The sequence below is a fragment of the Camelina sativa genome, chromosome 5 (genome assembly GCF_000633955.1).
Source record: "Camelina sativa cultivar DH55 chromosome 5, Cs, whole genome shotgun sequence".
In the NCBI taxonomy this organism is placed as follows: Eukaryota; Viridiplantae; Streptophyta; class Magnoliopsida; order Brassicales; family Brassicaceae; genus Camelina; species Camelina sativa.
In genome coordinates, this window is record NC_025689.1 from 32,881,537 (window position 1) to 32,889,852 (window position 8,316).

The following is an 8,316-nucleotide window of genomic DNA, read 5'->3' on the forward strand; positions in this document are numbered from 1 at the left end:
TTTTTGTATATGCAAACTTTAGTATAATTTTGAATGTTTATAGTACCAAATACAATGGTCTAAATAGAAGTACATTTATGGGTTGCTTAAAATATTATTTTAATAGTCTAAACGAAATTACATATTATATTATCCCAAATTATTATATCCAGGTAATTAAAATTGACCGTAACAATTGTATTTGGCTCATTTAAAATTTTGTTACGGTCAATTTGGGCTTAAACTTTGAAAATAGCCTTTAAAATTTCAATTAAACTTTAAAAATAGACTTTAAAATTTCAATTTATATTTTGCATATGTAGAGTAATACTATAAACATTTTATTAACTATTCATTTTATTATTTTAAAAAGTGAAAATAATAATATTTAATATGAAACTTAAAAAAAAAAAAAATTTGAACATACGAACTACTATAAAAATTAAAAAAATTAAACAGGTTTTTAAAATATAATAAAAATTTGATTCAACATTATGAAGAATTAAATTAGTTTTTTTCTCTATTCAGTTCTTGCCCGCACAAGCGTGCGGGTAACTCTCCTAGTTAGTGGTATTAGCTGAACCGAAATTAAAAGATATAACCCTAAAAAATCGTGTGCAATTAAGATGGATTCTAAATCGGTTTCCAAACAGATCACAGTCTAATAATAAAAATTACATAATATTTATGAAAATTAAATTTATTACTATAAAAATCGAACACTTAAATTCAGAATTATATATGTGTAAACATATTTAACTTGGTAATATATTTAGATATATTTCTGGAAACAACAATTTATTATATAAGGAATTGAATTGGTCAAACCTAATTTGATATTATAAATGACGTGGTTAATTAAAGAAAGTAAATATAGAATTATCAAAAATGAAAATAGATAACATTAGATTTTCAAATTTCTTTAAAATTAACAATATTTTTTATGAAAATATAACAAAAATTAATAATAAGAAAATAAATAATCCCTATATTAGTAAAAGAGAAGTACAATTTTGCCTATGCCGATAATGCCACTGTAATTTAGTATAGAATTCAAAGTCATTAAGGGTAAATTAGTCTATAACTGTGTTTCGGATCGGGTCAAAATTGTGCAATTACCCGAAATCTAGCAATCGGATACTTAGTACTGTAGTCGAATCTTAAATGGGTTTGGTTTTTACCCATTTACGAGATTTTAAAAAGCTTAACCTTTTAATAAAAAAATATATAGCTTAATCTTTAATTCATTGTCATATCACGACAATTACGTGAATCATTACGCTATTTAATGCGACGTCAAATTAGATTATATGAATATCTTTCAATTTAGGAGATATTAATCCGTATAGAATATTCGACAAATCTTACTAAACCGTTTTTTTAGTAATCTAATTGATTTCCAAATCGTAATATCCTTAACTAACTTTGAAGAAAATATCTACATAGTAAAGAATATAAGTATTACCTAATTAATTATACAATAAATACCCTAAAATCTAAGAATATACCCTAAAATCTGTATTCTGCCATAATCGGAGCTGCTATTTTGTTATTTTGAGTTATGAAACAAATATTCAAACAAAATATAGGCGATATGATGGCTAATTTTGTGGAAACTATCAATGAACAATTACGAAATTTAAGCAATATATTTGGCAAACAATATTTTAATAATAAATGAAAAATCAGAAACAGATATTGAACTTTTTCTATACCATTTTCCTATGTATAACGAAATTTTTTGTTTAAGCCTAGAATATATTTTTTCGTTTTTCAATTTTAATAGCACATAATTTTTTGTTCTTTTTGCTAACTGAAGATCTAATTTGAGTTTTATATTCTTGATTTCAGCGTTTTAATAGAGCATGGAAATGGTTGTTTCTCCACTTTGTGTATCACTGTTTCTTCAAATCAATGGTACTTTGATCTATTTATTCTTTAAATTTACTTAGTTTATTGACTTTGTAGATTTTATATTATGTTAAAGTTTGATCTTTCTTTTTTATGACACACCCTTGATTGAAAAATCTTAAATATCGTGTTCATATTAAATACTAATCAGGATATTGATAAGAGAAGGAAGAGAAGTTGGTAGAACATGGATCCTCAAATCAAGTAATGGAGCTAGATGGTTTGAAGTATGACTACATCATTCTGGTTTTTTCATTTTGTTTAAAGGTTAGATTTTCAAATTTGTTTTAAAATTTAATCATATTTTTTTATGAAAATGAAACAATAATTAATAATAATAAAATGACTAATGAAACAACTATAAAAGGAATATGCTCTTTTATATTGATTTCAAACTGATTAAAAAGAATATATTTAAATTATAGGTAATATATATATCCGAAAATTATTGTTTTAAAACTTATGAAAATATTTTATTGTTCTTAAATAATAGAGCTACTAAATTCTAATTTCGTCTAAAATCTATTTTTATTAAAAATATTATATTTAATTAAAATAAATAACGAATAATAGTATAATTTAAAAACTTTAATAAAATTTCATCAATTATGGTTTGAATTAATTATAGTAAAGATCATTTTTAATGTATCATTAATTTGTGTGTTTTGTTTTTGAAGATTTGTTTTTGAGGATGGCAAACTTTGGTTTGATATTTTGGACTTGGGAATTAAACACATTAAGAAATTTATTGTTTGGTATTTAAATTAGCTAATAATTAGGGTGTGTTTATGAAGAGTTTTAGCCAAGGAGAATGTTGGATCACACAAGAAACAAGTACAAAACCATTTTACCAGGGAGTAGTACAATTAAGAGACTTTAATTGTGACGTGAAGACTATACTACTCGTGATTGATTTTATTGTGTTAAGACTTTTAAATGGGAAAACATGTAATCGTATTAAGGAGCAAGTGCATCCATCCACACATATTAAACTATTTGAAATAAACTTATTGTATATCAATAATGTCATACCCAATATTTATGAAAATTATATTTAAGAAGTTTCCATAACCATTTCTATTAACAACAACATAACTATATGTTCAGAACCGTGCCATAGTTAGGAAAAAAGAAACATTCGCTTAGGGCATCAAATTTTGGAGAAAATATTAGAAGCATATATTATTTAGACTTTAGTCCTAATAGACTTATGTTTATATGAGACTTAATGGTTATGCTAAAATAATGTGTTAATAATATAGATAAATACGAAACAAATATTGGGCTTTGATATGGACTTAATTACGTAATTAGAAAACAATTACTTCAACAATTAAGGTTTTTTAAAAAGTTAATAAATATTTAGGGTAAGCAAAGAAATATATATCACTTTCTCCTCTTTTCTGAACAGAACTCAGTAAACAAAGTTTTCCTCTTGGCACAACTATGTATATGTTACAAGAAATCAAATATTACTTATGAAAACAACACCGCACATACGTGCGGGTCCGTATCTAGGCACATACGTGCATGTTTGAATCTCTTACATATTCCTTATTCGTTGGACTAAAATATATAATATCAAATAGTTAAATAAAAACTTAACATATAATGGGCGTGACATATTTACTGTCCCAAAACATACCACATTTCTCTTACTATTTTTTTTAATGTGATTATCTTTGTTGATAACAGAAACAAATCCGATCACTCTTTTGTCTAAACCGAATTAAAAACAAATCAAAATTGGTAGTATATGGATATTGAATGTGTTTAACATTTCTAAAAAAAAATACATTTACAAACATAACTTCATATATATGTAATATATTATAAAGCAAACATAGTTTTTGAAATCAATCCCGCACGTATGTGCGGATCCGAATCTAGTTTCTTTTAAAATCCGTTTGCATTTGTATTTAGATACTTTTTTAAAAAATAAGCATTTCTCATGACAGTAGTAACACATTAGCTTAACGAGTATTATACGAAATAAGATCACTGCGGTTTTAACTTTTAACTTACAATTGAAAAATGTAAAACGGAATAAGACAAAACAATGAATAAGTTGCAAAACTGTCAAAAAAGAATTTAATATTTTTGACCAAAATAGAATTTTAATCTAAAAAAAAGAACTGTAAAAGGTTATGGAATGACAAATCCTGGACAACAAATTTAATTGCATGCAAATGGTAGACGACGCGAGTCTCAACTCTCAAACACTCGCGGGTGTCAGTTCAGTCAGTTGCTGTCAGGTTACCACGTATCATAGACTATGACCTTAGCTGGCGCACGGACGACACGAGCGCCGTTCGTGCCACATCAAAGATAGTTCATAGTTAGGGGGTGAGTCACTCACGGGGAACAGAAATTACAGAAGATAGCTGTAATGGGCCCAAGAGACACAAATGAATTGGGCCTTGGTATAAAGTGGGTCATCATCATTCATCTTTTTAGTGATTCCTTTTGTCGTGTTGCAAGGTTTGCCTCGTCAGATCCCAGTTCGATTCCGGACAATGTGGGTCACTCTAAAACTCCGACTTGACGGCTTTTTTTGTGGGCCAAACTAATAAATCATGTGTAGTGACGAATATAAGTTTTTATTTTATTTTAATTATAATAATTATTTTGTTTATGATACAATGAACAAAATACAAAACTAATGCAAATAATTGGAGCTTAAAATTTTATTATTACTCCAACTAGATTTATAATTATTCAGAAACTAAAAAATTATTGGTTATGGAAAAATATTAAATTAAACAAACTGTTTTTAAAGTTATAAATATAACAATCTTGTAATCTCTGATTTAAAATACATGTACACTTGTTTCTTTTGGCTTTTCACAATTGTCAAATTTTGTATTCGAAAAGTCCATCGATCATGCACAATACATGATGTTGTTGGCCAAGAGATATAATAATGGAACCCGGAAAAAGGAATTAGGGCAGACTCATTTGATTCTCTCGACGAACGAGGTCCACTCAACTATTCATAATTTATTAAATCAGATAATGGCCCTGTTCGTTTTCCTGTAGCTGGTTTGAGCGACAGCGATCAGCGACAGCGACACTGTTTGTTGTTCGTTTCCCTGTCTCTGAATTCTATCGCTGATTCAGCGACAGTCGTTAACAACTGTCGCTATATTGTTCGTTTTCCTGTCGCTAAATACTGTCGCTGAATCAGCGACTGCGCTTTGTTGTTCGTTTTCCTGTCGCTAGAGACTAAATTTTTTTAAAAAAATTTTAAAAAATTTTACTTTTTAAATGTATAATAAATATGTGTATTGATGAAAATTTTAAATTATGTAGATTTAAATTAATAAAATAAAGTATTATTCTAATACCATTAATTACATAAGTATTATTCTCATACAAAATAAAGTTTCACACTAAAACTTTTTAGTAAGGCAATTGACGTCCTCTACCAATCTGACCGGTGATAGTATCACGCAACCCTTCCATTGCTCTGTCTCCAGTAGGTTCATATGGAGTGTATCCACCATGAAGATCATCATCATCATCATCATCATCATCATCATCATCATCATCATCATCATCATCATCATCATCATCATCATCATCATCATCATCATCATCATCATCATCATCATCATCATCATCATCATCATCATCATCATCATCATCATCATCATCATCATCATCATCATCATCATCATCATCATCATCATCATCATCATCATCATCATCATCATCATCATCATCATCATCATCATCATCATCATCATCATCATCATCATCATCATCATCATCATCATCATCATCATCATCATCATCATCATCATCATCATCATCATCATCATCATCATCATCATCATCATCATCATCATCATCATCATCATCATCATCATCATCATCATCATCATCATCATCATCATCATCATCATCATCATCATCATCATCATCATCATCATCATCATCATCATCATCATCATCATCATCATCATCATCATCATCATCATCATCATCATCATCATCATCATCATCATCATCATCATCATCATCATCATCATCATCATCATCATCATCATCATCATCATCATCATCATCATCATCATCATCATCATCATCATCATCATCATCATCATCATCATCATCATCATCATCATCATCATCATCATCATCATCATCATCATCATCATCATCATCATCATCATCATCATCATCATCATCATCATCATCATCATCATCATCATCATCATCATCATCATCATCATCATCATCATCATCATCATCATCATCATCATCATCATCATCATCATCATCATCATCATCATCATCATCATCATCATCATCATCATCATCATCATCATCATCATCATCATCATCATCATCATCATCATCATCATCATCATCATCATCATCATCATCATCATCATCATCATCATCATCATCATCATCATCATCATCATCATCATCATCATCATCATCATCATCATCATCATCATCATCATCATCATCATCATCATCATCATCATCATCATCATCATCATCATCATCATCATCATCATCATCATCATCATCATCATCATCATCATCATCATCATCATCATCATCATCATCATCATCATCATCATCATCATCATCATCATCATCATCATCATCATCATCATCATCATCATCATCATCATCATCATCATCATCATCATCATCATCATCATCATCATCATCATCATCATCATCATCATCATCATCATCATCATCATCATCATCATCATCATCATCATCATCATCATCATCATCATCATCATCATCATCATCATCATCATCATCATCATCATCATCATCATCATCATCATCATCATCATCATCATCATCATCATCATCATCATCATCATCATCATCATCATCATCATCATCATCATCATCATCATCATCATCATCATCATCATCATCATCATCATCATCATCATCATCATCATCATCATCATCATCATCATCATCATCATCATCATCATCATCATCATCATCATCATCATCATCATCATCATCATCATCATCATCATCATCATCATCATCATCATCATCATCATCATCATCATCATCATCATCATCATCATCATCATCATCATCATCATCATCATCATCATCATCATCATCATCATCATCATCATCATCATCATCATCATCATCATCATCATCATCATCATCATCATCATCATCATCATCATCATCATCATCATCATCATCATCATCATCATCATCATCATCATCATCATCATCATCATCATCATCATCATCATCATCATCATCATCATCATCATCATCATCATCATCATCATCATCATCATCATCATCATCATCATCATCATCATCATCATCATCATCATCATCATCATCATCATCATCATCATCATCATCATCATCATCATCATCATCATCATCATCATCATCATCATCATCATCATCATCATCATCATCATCATCATCATCATCATCATCATCATCATCATCATCATCATCATCATCATCATCATCATCATCATCATCATCATCATCATCATCATCATCATCATCATCATCATCATCATCATCATCATCATCATCATCATCATCATCATCATCATCATCATCATCATCATCATCATCATCATCATCATCATCATCATCATCATCATCATCATCATCATCATCTTCATTGCCATGAATATGATATTCTTCTGCTTGTTGCCAACGCATAAAATCATTATCCTCTCGATGTGATTCACGTATGAAGTTGTGTAGTGCCATGGTTGCTGTCACAATCTTGATCCACTTAGTCAAACCATACTTAGGATGCTTACGGTCTAAGATTCTCCATTTTGCTTTCCAAACTCCAAAAGTTCTCTCAATCACTGATCGTAGTCCTGAATGTTTCCTGTTAAACAACTCCCGCGTGTTTTGTGGTGGTCCTCCTCTAGTAAACTGATCAAGGTGATATCTAACACTATGATGTGGGCCAAGATACCCTGTCCTTGTGGGATATCCGGAGTCAACCAAATAATACTTCCCATTTGGCGGATGTGGAAAAGAAACTTCATTCTTCGCACAATAAGTCAAAACCTTTGTATCGTGTGCTCTACCTGGTACTCCAACATATGCATATATGAAATTCATATCGAAGTTACATATAGCAAGGATATTCATAGTTGGTTCCAATTTTCTTCCTCTGTAAGCTTCTGCATTTGTACTTGGAGGACGAACTGGGATGTGCGTTCCATCAAGTGCTCCAATGCAATCCTTAAAATAAGGCCAATATCGATCATCATTTCTCAGAACTGAGCTTACCCTTGTGAATTCTCCTTCTACCGGTTTTATTGTATCTGCTGCAAACTTCAGAATAACGCTCAAGACTTCATCAAGTTTCCTCTTCACTGTATCCAATGATCTTTGATACCTTACAGCAATCTCTCTCACGGTTTTATC